This window comes from Nycticebus coucang, chromosome 5, assembly GCF_027406575.1.
Source record: "Nycticebus coucang isolate mNycCou1 chromosome 5, mNycCou1.pri, whole genome shotgun sequence".
Taxonomy (NCBI): Eukaryota; Metazoa; Chordata; class Mammalia; order Primates; family Lorisidae; genus Nycticebus; species Nycticebus coucang.
In genome coordinates this window covers 19,019,530-19,036,408 of record NC_069784.1, presented here as the reverse complement: position 1 = coordinate 19,036,408, position 16,879 = coordinate 19,019,530, and the positions used below count along the sequence as shown (strand labels likewise).

General features: G+C 39.4%; 1 long non-coding RNA gene across 1 annotated transcript; it reads left to right on the top strand.

Annotated features, from left to right (window-relative positions):
* Positions 1-2,268: 2,268 nt before the first annotated feature.
* On the top strand, positions 2,269-9,819 carry LOC128585757 (uncharacterized). Its single transcript, XR_008380101.1, has 3 exons — positions 2,269-2,332; positions 4,290-4,384; positions 9,628-9,819. It is a non-coding gene; the product is annotated as an uncharacterized LOC128585757 (long non-coding RNA).
* The last annotated feature ends 7,060 nt before the right edge of the window (positions 9,820-16,879 follow it).

Here is a 16,879-nt window from a genome sequence, read left to right as displayed (position 1 = left end):
AAGATTTAGAACTCTTGAACAGACCAATATCAAGCACTGAAATTACAACAAAGATAAAAACTTCCAGCAACAACAACAAAAAGTACTGAACCAGATGGTTTTACACCAGAAGTCCCATTTATTTTTGTTGTTGCTATGATTGCACTTGGGGTCTTCCTCATGAGTTCTTCGCCGAGTCTATAAGTGTTTTTTCAACTTCTTCTAGAATTCTTATAGTTTCATTTCTTAAGTTTAGGTCTGTTATCCATCGTGAGTCAATTTTCAGGAGTGGTAAGAAGTGCAAATCCTGTTTCAGTCTTCTGCATTTGACTATCCAATTTTTCCAACACCATTTATTGAATAGGGATTCTTTTCTCCAGTGTACATATTTATTCACTTTGTCAAATATCAGATGGCAATATGAGGATGGTTTTATATCTGGATTCTCTGTTCTGATCCATTGGTTTATGTCTCTGTTCTTGTGCCAGTGCCATGCTGCTTTGTTTACGATAGCCTTGCCGCATAGCTCAAAGTCTGGTAAACTGATGCCTCCTGATTTGCTCTCCTTGCTCAAGGTTGCCTTGCCTAAGCCTTCAAAATGTACATTTACAGAGAATATTTCAATTAGTTAAATGTTCACCAGAAATACCCAATCTGTATTTAGATATCATGAAATTTACAGGGGAAAAATTATACTCACATACTTAGCTTGTTCCAAATGTACAAAAACAGTTTCTGACAATTGAATTGAAGGTCAATATTTAAATTTAAATTTAAACTAATTTAAGTTAACTAAAAAATTAATTTCTCCATCCCCTAAGGCACACTTTAAGTGCTCACAGGCCCAAGTGGATGAACAATTACTGCCCTGGCCTGCGTAAACCATCACCATAAGCAGGCCCTCATCTCAAAACCATCCCTTCTGCCTTCCTGTTACAATCCTGCATTACAAAGGTGAGAGGGCACCTCAGTTCCTGAAAATAACACCAGAATACCTAAACGTGGCATTCAAAACTCTTGGTAACTTCCTGAACGCATCAAACAGCTATGGACCAGCAAGCAACTTCCTAATGAAACTAGTTAAAATTGATTATTCTTGCCTTTGTTCTCCCAAAGAACTTTTTCTTACTTCCTTTTATTCCAATAGGCTAATATTGTTTTTTATTGTATCCTTGTTGAATCAGTACATCATAATCCTAAAAGACATGATTCCTGAATTTAGAAGATACAGGTTTGATTGTTAGACTGCCCATTTATTTGCTGTGAGATCTTGGGCAAAGTCACTAATTTGTCTAGGCCTCTCATTCCTTGTCTACAAAATGAGAAGAAGAAGAATGCTTAATCATGGTGTAGTGAAGATTAAAAGTGAGCCTATTAAGTGCTTTGTTCTCTGCCAGAGCTTGACACAAACCCTACAAAAATTAGCAAATATTATCGATCAGTTTCCCACCAAAATGTGGGAAATTCTGCTTGCTCAGAGGACGTCATCTAGCGCTATGCTGTGTATATGGCTGTATATATTTGTAGCTCAGTGAATGAGTTTAAATTCAAAGGTGTTGCTACCACCAACAGGATCCATGCATCACTCTGCTTCATGCCCCCCTTTGCTTTTTAGCTCTGTTTTTGTTTCTCTTCCAGTTGCTTTATCTTTTCGTCTTCTTAGTCTCGATAAAGTGATAGATGAGCAAAATAAGATTAAAACAAAAACCTTTTTCATCAGGCAAAGCAGTCATGGGATAACAATGAAATTTAATTTTAGAACTGCATCAGGATAAGAACAGCTAGACATAAGCCCTTAATTCTAGAAGTGTGCCCACAGCAAGAGGCTTCTCCCACACTGGGCTAGGGTGCAGTTGTGTCATAGTGCAAAAGTAGTGAACTGCTGAAATCTCTTGGGTCAGGGCAGCAATCCTGTGTATGGTTGTCCTGCCAGGGTCTGGGAAAGGTATGAGGAAGTTCTGTCTCCATGCTGATTCTTTGAATAAAAAACTTTAAACAGTGGCTGCCATTAACTGCTGAAATCAATTAAGCTAGCAGCACTACCTGCTGAAAACCACCCTAGCACGGGCCCAGAGGAAGGGACGGCAGTGTAGAACAGATGAAACAAAAAGACAGTGGCCTGTGTTTTCTTCCTGCTCTGTTTTTAGAAACATAAGTTCCATCAATGTGTTCTTTTACACAGCTTCCAACAACTCTTTCCCCGGGGACTCCCTCTCCGCCCCACCTCCACATGGCCCCATTCCTTAAACTCACTAAGTATTACAGTTAATACCGTGGTTAATGGTTTCTGGAAAGACGATATCTATCAGCATCTGCGTGTACACATTTTGGCCTAAACATTGAGAAATCGCAGGTATGTAATGCAAAGTCTGGGTGTGCCTAACTGCAGAAAGTAGCTCGTTAGGATTAATCTTTTACAGAGTGACTAATGCAAAGGGAACGAGCTCTTTTCCTCTCTTAACTCTGCAGAGGTTTTGTCCAAACTTTCAAACAGGTTTCCTTGGAATGCAGCTAGTCACTACTGAAGACTTTTCTCAAACATACGGAACTTAAAAATCTTGATTTTCTTCCTCTTTTTTTTTTTTAACTTTTGTATACTGTAGCAATTTCTTGAAAATTAAATGGCAGTACCTAAAGACAAGACTGGCTGCCAAAACGCATGCCCAGTTGGGGGAAAGTGTGGGGAATCATCCAGCACACTTAGAGCTCCTAGTACAGCCTGGTAGAACTCTGTATTACCTTCTGTTCCCGTTCCTCAGGGCTGCCAGACTTTTGTTTCAAAAAGCATCTTTATGAGGCAGTCCATTTGTTACGTTGTATCTGAGAATACTTTCCACCTTGGTTCTTGCTTTCAATGTGAGTGAAATGACTTGCTTTCTTGAGCTCCTCCATCAGCAGAGTCCACAAGGACACGGGGTCCAAGACAGACCTTCTTAGGGGAATTTTTTTTCTGCTAAAATTTGTATAAGACAATAAGAGTTTTCTACAAGTGCTACGGTCAGCTAATAGAAGTCAAATTCTTTCCCAGAGCAATGTAATTGTTAGTCCTCATAAAAAAAGGGGGGGGGGGATTGCTGCTTTATCAATAAAAGCATGCAGAGCTGAATGCTTACACAAAGAGATTTTCAGTGTAATTTATGGCATTTCATCATGTTCAACTGCTTTCCAAGTAATTCACCCTGGCAGTTTTACTCTCAAAATAGAAATCTTTGTATTTGTCTCGCCTTCGTCAAATAAAATGAGTTTGGGCTCAACTGTAGTCCATATACTTGATAATTTGTGTGGCTGAGGAATAAGGTTATTAACAATTCAGGAAATAAACCCATTTGGATTTTCAGAGACAGTTAACAGAAACCGGAGATTGCTATGATGATCTCTTAAAAATTATGATGTTAACACACAAAAGTGTGATAGAAGTAACAAGATTTTCCATACGCCAATAACACCAGGGAGATTCAAACTCCCTCAATTAATTTCTAGGGATTAAGCATTTGGTATTGAAGTCAATGAAAGATACATTTTACAAAGCTGACAGGTTAATTCAATTCACACCAGCAGACCAAATGTTGCACTATCTTTAGAGTTTCTGTGGTTGAAATGCACCCTGATCAACTGGGTGGGAGATTTTTCTAAGATTCTCCAGGCTGATCAGGGCAAAGCAGACAGTGGTCACAGCCAGAGGACTCTAAATGTGTTGGTTGACAGAATGTAAGGGTGCTTAGAGATTATTTAGCGTTAGCCCAACCTCATAGTTTTGTAAAGGAGGAAACTGAGGCTTAGAGAGATTAAATGACTTGGCTAACATCACTCAGCTGGTGAGTATAAGCGCTCACTTGTTTGCCTTTCAGTTAGAAATCTTTCTAATGCCCTCATCAAATTTTTTCAGGCATTACTGATTGTATTTTTTTTATTTTATATTTTATGGGAGATGATAATAATTTGGGGGTAAAATACTGTTGTAGAGGAGTTTCAATATTGTTATTATGTTTAACTTTTCATTTAGCTTCTTATAACATTGCAAAGTCAGACGGCATTTTACATTTGAACTTAACCCTTTCAGTTTACAAACAGTTAAATATCTAAGAGTTGCCAATAAATTAGCTATTTGCTATGTATCCCATTGATAGATACAGCATGAAGAACAGCAAGGTTAAATGACTTTGCCAACGTCACAACTAGGCAATAGAAAAACTAGAACTCAAACCCAGCACTTTTTATTGTTCCCACCATATAAATTGTGCTAAGGCAAAGGCATCAACTTAAAAGTTCTTGGTGATGAGGAACTGAAGTATTTATTTTCTATCTTCCAGTAAGAAGCTTCACTTGGTGGATAAGAGCCTAAGATTTAGACTCAAACAGAAATCTCATCTGAACTTTATGTACGGAGGCGCTGGTTAAGACCTCTGTAAGTCTCAATTATCTCATTTGTTTTATGGTGATAATAGTAACTTTAGGCTTTCTACAACTATTAATTGGCAAATACACATTAAAAAGGCAAACATTTCATTGTCTGGCATAAAATAAACACCGAATACTTTTTCCCTTTCTTTTTTTTTTTGAGACAGAGTTTCACTCTGTCACCCTGGGTAGAGTGCTGTGGCTTCATAGCTCACAGCAACCTCAAACTCTTGGGCTCAGGCCTCCCGAGAGCTAGGACTACAAGCATCTCACAGTGCCCAGCTAATTTTTCTATTTTTGGTGGAGACAGGGTCCTGCTCATGTGCAGGCTGGTCTTGAACTCCTGACCTCATGCAATTCACCTGTCTCAGCGTCCCAGAATCCTAGGATTACAGTTGTGAGCCACTGTGCCCAACCTATACACTATACTTTTTCTAACAGTTACCATGCTATTATTTTAAGCTATAATACCAGCAAGACATAATTAATGCTCCTCTTTTATCATTAATATATAAATATACATGGTTGCAAGTCTAGATAGTCATGTTTATGTGGTCTCAATAGTTGTTCTTCATATCTTTCAGAAGGCAAACCCCTTAAGATCATAGATGTGTGTTTTACTTTGAGGGGTAATATCTTCAATGACAAAATATGTTCATCTTTATAGTCCCAGAACCTGTTTCTGAAAAAGTGTAAATGTTCAATAAACAGTTGTCTTTGTCGAAGTAGGGTTTAATATGAACTTTGAAAATAATCCTTGCTGTAAGTTAGCTGGCTGGTTGGCTTCTTTACTTATTTACAGTAGCATGAAATGAGCAGTGTGACGCTGCCCTTTTGTCTGAATGTCTCAGTTTCTCCAACCTCAGACTTGGTGAGCATCACGTTCTGCTGTTATTTCTCTGGCGTTTAAAGATCAAATATGTAAATCTTGTAACAAGGCCCCAGCTACTTGCCTGGCAAGCTAACTATCCTGTCTGATGCTTTACCAAAGACACTACTCCAGTGATGGAGATGAAATTGACTTTGTTGAAATTACTGAGAAATGATGCTATCCTTACTATTGTACTTTTATAAATTTAAGGAACTTAAATACATAATTTTTAATTTGTATGCTAGCTTTAGATACATACGCATAAGATGCAATGCAACTGTTAAAAAGGCTGGTTTTTGTTTTATTTTGCATTAATTTATTTAAAAGTAGGGTTGAATATATATAGATTATATATACAGATATATACACATGGACATATATAGTATATACACACGCAATATATTTTCTATGACTAGGTAACTAAGGAAGAGAAAAGTTGAGCCTGGTTTACAGACATTTCTGCCCAATATTCAAGCTCTACCCAATAAACAGCTTTGGCCCTGCAGTCCCTTTCTGGAATATTCCTAAATTAGTGAAGAGAAATTCTCCCAGTGGGCAAAATTTTAGGAAGGGCACCTGGAGATGAACTGGAAGGGGAACTAGCAAGAGGTAAGAGTCTATGTAGATTATGGCCTATGGTTTGGATGGTCAGGAATTTGAAAGGAAAATAATTGTAAAATTGGTAACAAGTAGTTTGAGAAAGAGGTATGTGTAAAGACACTTTTGAATGGCAAAGAATGCAAATACATTTGTGTTCCGCATGAATGCCATTCAAAGGATGACCTCATCAGAGGAGAATTTTAACAATCAAGTGCCGTTCCTCTGGATACCAGTCACCTTCTCTCCCCAGTTATTCCTGTCTTTGCCCAATGGGCTCATGAACAAAGAGGCCATGGTGGCTGGGAGGGAGGTTATATAAGTGTCGAACAACATGGACTTCTACTTGCTCCTGCACTGACTACGGCCACAGCTGAGACTGCTACGTCTGCCAGTGAAAGACAGCAACAGCAAGCTCCTAGGGTGTACCGTTCCCTGAGTGATGAGCTAGCTACTTGGTGGCCACATGTTGATTACAATGGACTATTTTTACCAAGAGAGGAGCAATGCTTTATTCTCACTGTAATGGACTTTTAAGCTGGGTGTTGACTGCCTTCCTGGCACACAATTTTTCTGCCAAAACTACTATTCATGACATGCAGAATGACTTTTCACCATCACAGTGTTCTACATAGCATTGCTTCACAGGGCAAAAAGTCATGACCACCTCAAGTGCTTGCTGAGGGAAAAGGAATGTAGAATATCTATTGGAAGAAGGTATAATAGTTATAAATATCAGTTACAACTATGTGACCAATTGTAGACACAATGACTGTAGATACTATGAGTATTTCTTCCTAGTGGTGATATAAATATGTTTGCGTGTGTCTGTGTGTATGTATATGTATATAATTTTTTCTTATCCCCTTATTATCTGAAAGGAGGTGTATTATGAATAATTACCATTGTATCACAATATTTAAGTTAATGGATATCAAAGAAGAGGGAACACTACTCAAAACTTTGCATCTTTTTTTTGGTAAAAGGGTTGGTGAGTTTTCAGTTATCTACAGGATAATTGTTCCAGGTTAGGCATAAAGGTGACTGTTATTTTGTTACTTAGAGATTAAATATGCTTTAAGGAAAATGTATTAGTGCCAAATTTTCAATGGATAAACTGTGATTTTTTTGTTGTGTCAACTTGACATACCAAGTTGACTCATCAAATATTAGTAGATGTTGCCTTAAAGGTATTTTTAAGTAATTAAAGTTCCTAATCAGTTAACTTTAAGTAAGAAAGATTATCCTAAGTAATTTGCATGGGCCTGGTTCAATCAGGGAAGAGGCCTTAAAAGCACAGCTCTTTCCTGAAGAAGAAGAAATCCCACCCAGGGAAGGCAGTTTCCAGCTACCTTTCCTGACAACCCACATGATGGAGTTCAGGCTAGACTAGCTAGCTCCTGTACTCATGTAAGCCAAGTCCTTGCAATAAATCTCTTAACATTATCTCTTCTAACCAACTTCCCTGGTTAGGCAAGTAGGAATTTCAAGACTGGAATTAAATCCTGTTCCATTTACTACCCGGGTGAATGCAGTTAAGTTATGAAGACCCAATAAGTGAACATATGTAATGTACTTAGAACAGTGTCTAGCAGATAGTAAATGCTTGATAAATATTAGCTATAATAGTTGCAATTCTTATTAGAAAAGTGTTTTTCAAACTGTGGGTAACAAACCATTAATGGTAACAGATTAATTTAGTAGGACTGACCACTATAACTTTTTAAATAAAAATATATATTTAATATATTAGAAAAATATAATAGAAAATACAGTAGATATAGAAAATATCAGAGTGTGTTGCATGGCCAGGGTTACAATTGTTTCATGAAACTTTGTTTTAATATACTGGGAGGTGATGTACATAGTATATGTGTGCACTGGTTAGGATGGAAATTATATTTCTCACTGTCACAAATGGTTAAAAAGGCAGGTGTGTTGTTTTTACTGCTACACCCCTAATCCCTGATTCTTGGAACATAGAAAGAATCCAATAAATATCAACTAGAATCAGTGCGGCTTCCTGTGCTCATGGCTGTCATGGCTGTCAACATTCTAATGGGCTGTTCTGTTGTTAATGCACAGTCAAGGAGCTGAAGTAGGTGTTCCTGCAACCGCCCACCAGAACTACATCAAACCTTTGAGGAAACTGAGGTCTCTGCCAAAGACACCTCCTCCCCTAGCTGCAGGAGGTGCTGAGATCAGTGCTGCCAAGGGCTACCCATCCAATATCCTGCCACTATTAAGGTGAAATTAACCTTTGGTTTTCACCTGCATCCACCTTGCCCCCGTCAAAGGTTGTAAGGCTGGCTGAGAACAGATGCACTGTCAATTTCAGAATCACCTCTTTCCTGTGACTTAGCCTATCTTTCTTAAACCAAAACTCCCTTCTTTGTTTCTATCGTCCCTGAATCTTTTTGTTTGTTTGTTTGCTTGTTTGTTTCTTGAAGGTCGTACATCTACCCTAATAGTAGAGCCTTTTGGAGGCCGGGTTCTTAAAGGCCTACTTTTATGTATCTCAACATGCCTGTATTCTGCCGTAAATGCAATTGCTTTCATGTTGCAGCAAGGCTTCTTGCAATAGCCTTGGCAAAATATCACAAGGGTCTAAACTAAGTCAGTGGCAGTGTTAATTGAGAGGCAGTGACGCTGACCTGGGGAACTCAGGATAGCCATCACTATGTATCCAGGATACGTAACAACCAGTTTGGCATAAGCACTGACTAACACAAACAATTTGAAAGGACCCTAAACATAGATAATACTGTGGTTGTAAACTATTGTGCCCTGGCTGAATCTCACCATTGACTTCCATGATTATTTTGGATCATATTTTCTGAAGGTTTAAGTTAACAGAAATTTCCAAGCAATAGTGTGGATGACAGGGGACAAGAGAGAGAGCTTGGTTTCCAAACTGCCCTGGCAGAGTGCGGGTGGCTAATGGAATGACTGGGAGCCATATTGCTATGGGCTGGCTCAAAACGAACAGGTAACTGTGTTTGATGACTGCAGCTGAAGAATCTTGGGAGGAGATCTAGCCTTGAGAACTCACCAGAAAGTGACTGCCTATATCATCCAGAGAAGTAAGACTTCTGCTTTCTGAATCATACAAACCCATATAATGCACAGACGTTTCCCCTATTGATCTGACTTTTCCTGGGGACTTAGAAGAAAGCAAGACTTTATACAATTCATGAAATGAGAACATCATTCTTAAGTTGATGATAAGCCTGCTAACTGCTCATTCCTACTTGGCCCAGACATGCCCTGTAACATTTCACAATGCTAGACCTTTCAAATGGAAAGATTAATTTTGGTATGGAAAAAAAAAAACAGAATTACATTCCTATTGCACTTGATCTTTGAAACAGTAAAGTTCCTGATTATTTGAGGCTCTCAAACTCTTGTCTTTCTAATTTACTAAGCTTGCAAGATTCGTCAGTGTTACAGAGAAAAATAACTAACCTGATCAATGCCGGCATCTCCTTTATATTCTCCTAAGTGTTAAACATAAATTTAACATTTACATTGGTTGGAGTTGGAAGGTTTCATTTTTTCCTCTGCGTTAAACATTAGCTATTTTTACCTTGACCTATTCTGTTATCACATACAGATACAAAATTGTACTTGTTTGTTGACAGAGAGAGAAAAGAATAATAAAAAGAAGTTAATGACAAAGTATTTTATAAGTACTTGGGGACCCAGAGGGGAAACAGGAATGTTGTTTGCAATTTTTTCTATACCTTATCTGTCCTCCCTAATATATATATATTTTTTTCCAGATGCTTCAACACGTGTTAAAATGTCCAATTCCTCTTTGTTCCTCGTGAAGGAGATATGGAATGGGGATTCCAACCTGGTTGGACGTGCTCTGACAAGAACACTCATAGCAACACATAAAGCATAAACCTGTTAAGGATTTCACCTTTTAAGAAGTGACAGAGTAATTACAGGACAACACGTCCTTCATGAGCAAAAACAACAAAACTAAAGTGCTTTCAAGGCTGGCGTGGCCTACTTCTCTCCCAGCAAGCTGCATAAATCATCAACTGTGAAGGGACTGTTTCATGGCCACGCAGAACGGGGTGTGTGTGTGTGTGTGTGCGCGCGTGTGCGTGTGAGCCCGCATGTTGAGCACGCATAGCCACATCACGGGTTAACATACACAGACTTAGATCAGTAGAAACTCTGCTAGTAAATCCCCAGTACATTTTACCTCCATCTCTTCCCCCCCTTAATCTTTCAACCTCAGGCTGCTTTAAGGGGAAATTTAATCCGTATATGTCTGCCTCATTTTCATTTAAATCGTCAAAAAATGTTGTTTTAAAAAAGTTCTTTGATGTCCTAGACTCCCTTGAGCCTTTTCTTAGCCTATTTTTCTTAAAAACAGGAATTAGAATTTTCCCAGGTGCAGAGGAGTGCTACCTCTCTTCCTCCCAAAACACAACCCCACCCAGCCCCCCACCCCAGGTCGCCAGTGGAAAAAGATAAAAATAAAAGTTGGAGGGACTAAAGGAGTGCTGGTATAGAAAACAGCTTATCTGAGGATGAGAAAACATTGACAAATATGAACTCTTAATGAGGGGCCCCACACGGAAGTTAATAATTAACATTTCTGCTCTTTCTAGAACCTCTTTCTGCCCTGAAGACCTGGCCCAGGGAAGCACCCACTCTCCCGAGCCGTGACCGATGCCAGTGTTCTGGGGGAATTCAGAGACATGGATGTTAATGCAAACAGCTTTTTCTGTCTTATCATATTTTTGATAGACTTACAGACATGCCTGCATTGAAACCCATATTTTTTCCCCTCTGGGTGGTACTTTCCTTCTTTGCTTTGTGCCTAATGTGTGTCATTTCATTCTGCCTTTCACATTCAGGACAGAACTTCTTAATCATTTTTAGATACACAAAAGCAGGAATATGCCATCTCGCTGTGCACAGTATTATCCAAAGTGTAATCTATGTTTGTCTAAAACTCAAGGGTTCCCACAGTGAAGTCCTAACTTTAATCAGTGGAGAAATCTAAGAAAATTGTTTAGAAGAAGCATAGAGTTAGAGAAAGACAGTGAATATTGTGGTTCCTTGGTCCAGAATTCGGATGTAAAAAAAAAAAAAACCTTTAAAATAAAGGAGCTATATTTCAAGCATGCTTTCTTTCTCTTTCCTCAACACTGTGAAACTCCACATTTCAGATTGAATACAATTACTATCATAGGGGATGAATCTGTGATAGCAGCTTCTGGGAATCATCCTGAAGAAATCCAAGTCATCATCTACCAAGTGAGAAATCTTCATGGAATCTGGGTATAGGATTCCAGTTCTGGCTGCTCAGAACCAGTGAGGTCTTTCTGTATCTGCTTTGAAACACAAGGCCAATCCTCTCACCCCTTCCAAACCTCAGGTGGTTACTCTTTGCATTCAGGATAAAAAGTCAGCAGCACTCTGCAGGAACCCGTGGCCGCCCAGGCCTCTGCTCCATCCCACGTGTGCTTTGTCAGAGCCAAGAAGACCCTTCTCTTCCTCACTGGCATTTGCTTGCCCGTCTCTATGCCTTTGCTGATCCTGAGTCCGATCTTGAACAAGTCTCCATTTTTTATGTTTGCAGCATTGTTCTCTCATTCTTCAAGTCCTCCCTCTGATGATTTCCCCACCGCGTGGCTTCCTTTAACTCCTTTAGGCAAGGTTATGCTTTGCTTCCTCCCCTCTGATCTTCCCCTTGACCATGCAAGCCTTTGCGGGGAGGGACCATGTAGTGGTAATTGCTCTCTCAGCAGCACCTGGCCTAGTAGGTACCTGGAAGAGTTGTGTTCTCTGGATAAGACCCTGCACACATCACCCCCTCCCACCAAAGGACAGAAATGCCAAATGCTGCCAAGAGGCAGCCAGGAGTGCTGGCTGCCGGTTCCTCCAGCCCAGCAGCCCAGTTTTTATCTGTTTACATTCCCAGCTGCCACAACAGCACACATAGGCATTTATGAGAAGTTTGTTAAGTGGGCAGATGGATGGATGATTACAATGCAAAATCTTAGAATTCAAATAAATTGAACCAATTCACAAATATTTACTAACCATTTATGGTGCTTCAGTGCCAAGTGCAAAGGGATCTATAACAAGGTAAGTCAGTGTCCACTTGAGGGAGTTTGGGGTTAGGTAGTAAGTCAGGGCTTAAATACAGTAGAACCTCAGTAGTGGACCACTTGCCTATATTGACCACCTCCTTAGTTGATTTGATTTTCATAGACTGGTCATGCACCACATCTACTAAGACCTAATTCTTTATGTGGACCTTCTCTATATGACCTTTATAGCCCCTTGGGTGGCCAACTTATAGAGGTTCTACTGTATATGAAAAGATAAATAGGAATTGCAGAGCCAAACAAAAATATAAGTCCCACAGACAACCTTCGAAGCTGAAGCACTTTCGTACCTATACTACGAACTAAAGAAGGGAGGACCAATCAATTAACTAATATAGAATTTTAACATGTCAAGTACTCCAGTACTTTTCCATTGATTACTTTCTCTAAACTTACGGCTACCATGCATTGAAAGTACTGTTATAAATGCTTAAAAATGAGATAAAATAATAATAAATAAATAAATAAATGAAATAAATGGTAAATGACCAACCCAACTCAAGTTTTCATAGCTAGAGAACAGCACAGCCACGACAGAATTCACATCTGTCCTTCAGGGGAAGGTCAAAGTCTTGTAGGGTTTAATGCCTACAAAGATGAGTATAATGGAGATTTCTTTTAAAAAAGGAAGACAGAATTATAAATACATGCTTGTTTCCTTCATGTTTTGGCTGTGTACCCTGATTGGACTTCAAAACCTAGGGCTAGCCCTGTGCCCATGTGTCAGAACCAAAGTTATGGCGACCGGCCAGCTTAGGGTAGTTTAGAAACAAAGTCACTAAGAGTGGGATAAGAATTTGCATTCAGACTCTGCACCCATAGCACAGTGGTTACAGCACTGGCCACATGCACCAAGGCTGGCGGGTTCAAACCTGGCCTGGGCCAGCTAAGCAGCAATGACAACTGCAACAACAACAAAAATAGCTGGGCATTGTGGCAGACAACTGTAGTCCCAGCTACTTGGGAGGCTGAAGCAAGAGAATAGCTTAAGCCCAAGGGTTGGAGGTTGCTGTGAGCTGTGACACAACAGTATTCTACTGAGGGAGACATAGTGAGACTCTGTCTCAAAAAAAAAAAAAAAAGAATTTGCATGCAGTTTAGCTGTGTATAAGGTAGAGCACCCTAAAAATATTCATTTATAAAATCACCTCTTTCCTCTCTCTGAGATAATCACCCCATCATGCAGGAGTGGGAAGTGGAGTCATCTTTTCCAGATCTGCTTCTAAATATGGCACATGATATACAAAGAACACTGAAAACATGTTATGAGTGAATGAAGGAATGAATGGCAAAATGAAACAAGTGTTTTACATTAAAAATTATTACCCAAAGTGCCAATGCTTAAGCGCCTGCTTCTGTAGTCTAAGAAGACAGCTAATTTTTGAAGACAACTAAGAGATAGCTCTGGAAAGAGCACCCCAGCCATTCTCTAAGAAGTAAGGTGGTTTATACCGAGGACAGAAGTGGAGGGAGGCAGAAGAGCCTGTTGGTAAATGAACAGGAATTTCTGAGACTTTTATACAGTTCTCTGAGCTGCAGCACAAAAAAATCTTCTTTTGATCACTTAGGAAAATGAGTCTTTGCTAAGTTGCCAGATCTTTTCTGTTGATTTGATGATAAATTTCTTGGTGATCTTGTAAGAGGAACTGCTCCCATTCACTTTCTGTCCCCCCATTTTACTTCCCAGCGTTTGTAGGTGTTTGTCAAGTGGTGACATTTTTCATTAGCCCTGAAGAGTAGGTAGTGTTACTAACAGCCTCCCTCGTATGCACCCTCTGCTTCACTGTCTGAGATGGAAAGAGGTACAAGAGGATAGCCAAGATCAAAAACTCTTAGTATGTAATGGAGTTAATAACTGAGCTCTTTAGAAGGAAGAGAAGAATGTGGGGCATAAAGTGGTGCTCCTCATCCTGAGTTTGGGAGGTCTACATGGTTGGAAGAAAAGGTAGATGCAAGACCCCAAAATCCCCCATGAACTACAGAAGCATTGGCAGCAATGTTGTTGCACACAGAGTAATTTGGGAAGCAGACTATCAAAGTGAGCAGGAGATTCTCTTCATGCGCACACACTAAAGGAAAGAATTGGGAAAAAGAAATGCATGTGTGCAGGGAGCACCAAGGGTGGACAGAGACAGACAGCTCAGCTATCTTGAGTCCATATGCATTTCTTTCCTTTAGTGTGTGCACATGAAGAGAATCTGCTGCTCAATGCCTCTGTAGTTCATGGGGGTTTGGGGGGTCTTGCATCTACCTTTTCTTCCAACCATGTAGACCTCCCAAACTCAGGATGAGGAACACCACTTTATGCCCCACATTCTTCTCTTCCTTCTAAAGAGCTCAGTTATTAACTCCATTACATACTAAGATTTTTTGATCTTGGCTATCCTCTTGTGCACTTTTTAATTCTTCTCCAGTATGTGTTTCCTGTAATATGATACTCATAGGGGAGCATAATCGTCGGGTGGATGTGCTCTGACCTCTGGTGTTCAAATCATTTATAAAATCCACTGCCTGGCCTTTTCCCTTTCAATTTTTTGTCATTACTTCCTTCCGTGACTTTGCTTCATTCACATCTGTGTTTGCTTATGCATACTCGAATACGTCAGACATTTCTATGGCAAATGAACAATACATGCAGACACACCATCTTCTTTTTCAAGTTATCATAGAGCATGATCCCTAAACAAACTCTTGCAGAAAATGGTACAAATATAAAGCAATCAACTATGGTGAAAACTCATGAATGTCTAGCTGAGCTAGGCTAGTTGAAACATAAGGAGATAAAGGATATTATTAAGATAGTTTTCATGCCATGCTTTTATCCCTCAAACCTTCCTCATTTTTCCCTAGACAACTTCTAGTCCTTCAGCTTTCAACATCTAAAGGAAGGACAAGGAATTTGCCTCTCTCGTTTACTGCTATATTTCAACAAATATTCACTGAGAGCCTACAACCTCTTAGAACTGTAGGTCCTCTCAGTGAATATTCGTTGTGGGAATCTCACCTTGTCCTTTTCATTAGTCATTGATCTTCAGTATGAAACTGTCTTACACCTCTTTTGTTTGGGTTACCAGTGCGTTGGTTGTTTGGATTCTTCTCTTTATTCTTACTAAATAGAGTTGTAGAGCTTTCCGACCACCACTTCAGTCTTATTTTACCTTTTTTGTTCCTTTTGTTGACCTTCAATTTCAAAGGCTGCATAATATATTCTCCACCCACCATTGTCTATCCCCCTATGACTTCTGAGCATAGGTAAAGCAGATCTGGATCTTCAGGGACCTGAAACAGAATTAGGAGCCACTTTGACAAAAACAATGTAAAATTATACTCAACCTCCTAAGAATGGGAAGCTGGCCTCTGTGGACTGAATACGTTTCTGTCATTTTCCCATTGATGTCTAAACAAGACATCAATGATAATTCTGAAAGCAAATGAAATTTTAATTTTAAAAAATCATGGAATAGATTAAGGAGATAAGAGTGGTATACAAGTAAGAGCTGTTAGGATGATCTATAAGCAGAAGTGGGAATGAGTGGATATGTTTGTCAAGAATTTGGGGAGTTAAAAGTCAGTGTGGCTCATGAAAACCAGTTATAGCACAGTGGTTAACAGTTTTTGATTTATGAAAGTTTTATTCATTAGCTGTGCAGCCTCCGACACAGGACATAACCTCTCTATGTTACTGTGGTTTCATTTGTTTGTTTGTTTGTTGTGAAATGCATAACCACACAGGGCCTCTGTAATGATGAAATTCATTGATGCATATTCACGTATTTAATGCAATACTCAACAAACAGCAGTTGTTATGGTTTGTCTGAGTCATTAAAAAAGCATTTGTCAAGAATTACAGAAGAGAAGAAAAAGGGAAAAAGGTAATGTTAACTAAACAAACTTCCAGTTCCCTTAGCCCTATTCTACCTTCCACACAATCCAACCACCACTGCAAGGCAGGAAGGGATGAAACCAGTAGCATTTCTAGCTCTTGAGGGCCCCATTTCAGTGAGTAAAGCAAGAATCTTGCATTTCAGGAGCTGACTATGGTCCCTGGTCAGTTCAAATGGGTCACAGCAGATCAGTTGGAAATGAAACATGGGCAGGACGTAAGAAATCTCTCAAAATGGCACCATCAAAATGATGAGGGTTCACATTACCCAGACCCTGACAAGTTGGCTTTGGGGGCCCTTCATTGTTCTGCACTTTGTTATTGATGCTCTGACTAGAAATCTCAAGGAAAAGGCCGAGTTTGTTCCTCTGGTTCCTCTTGGGGGGAAGGAGAAGCTGGAGAGGCCCATTTTTCTAAGGCAAGTTTGCCTACAAGCTACAGCCTATATCATGATGCTAAAATGACAAACACTGATGATCATTGCACCATATTTGCATCTAATTTTCTAATGCAGAATGCATCCTGTATAGAAAACTTAGGGCCCTTGTTTATTATTTCTTTGTGTAGCAGGAAGCAGGAGTCTAAACAAATAAACGTCCCCTAATATTTAATGTTTACCTAGCCCCTTGGTTGTTTTTTTTTTCTTTTAGACTTGTTCAAAATGTCCAAAAGCCCTGCTATACACTATTTCTTATTCTTGAAATACAATATTTTAAATTCTATTATTCCACCTTCATCTGCTCCCTATGTAATCTCATAGTGTGGAGTAATTTAAAAGAAAGATTGTTCCTGTGTGGCTTTCTTGTTCTAACTTGAAACCAAATTCTGGGCTATAGTAAGGTCTAGAAAAGCTACCTCAAACATCTAAAGACTGGGCTGTATTCACCATGTAGATTTTGTAACATTTCTTGAAGTACTAAACTCTAGGCAGCTCATCTCATCCGTTTCTCTAAATACTGGCTCAATAATTCAGCAGCTATTTTAGATAGCTGAAATGAAGTGTGGTTGTAGGAA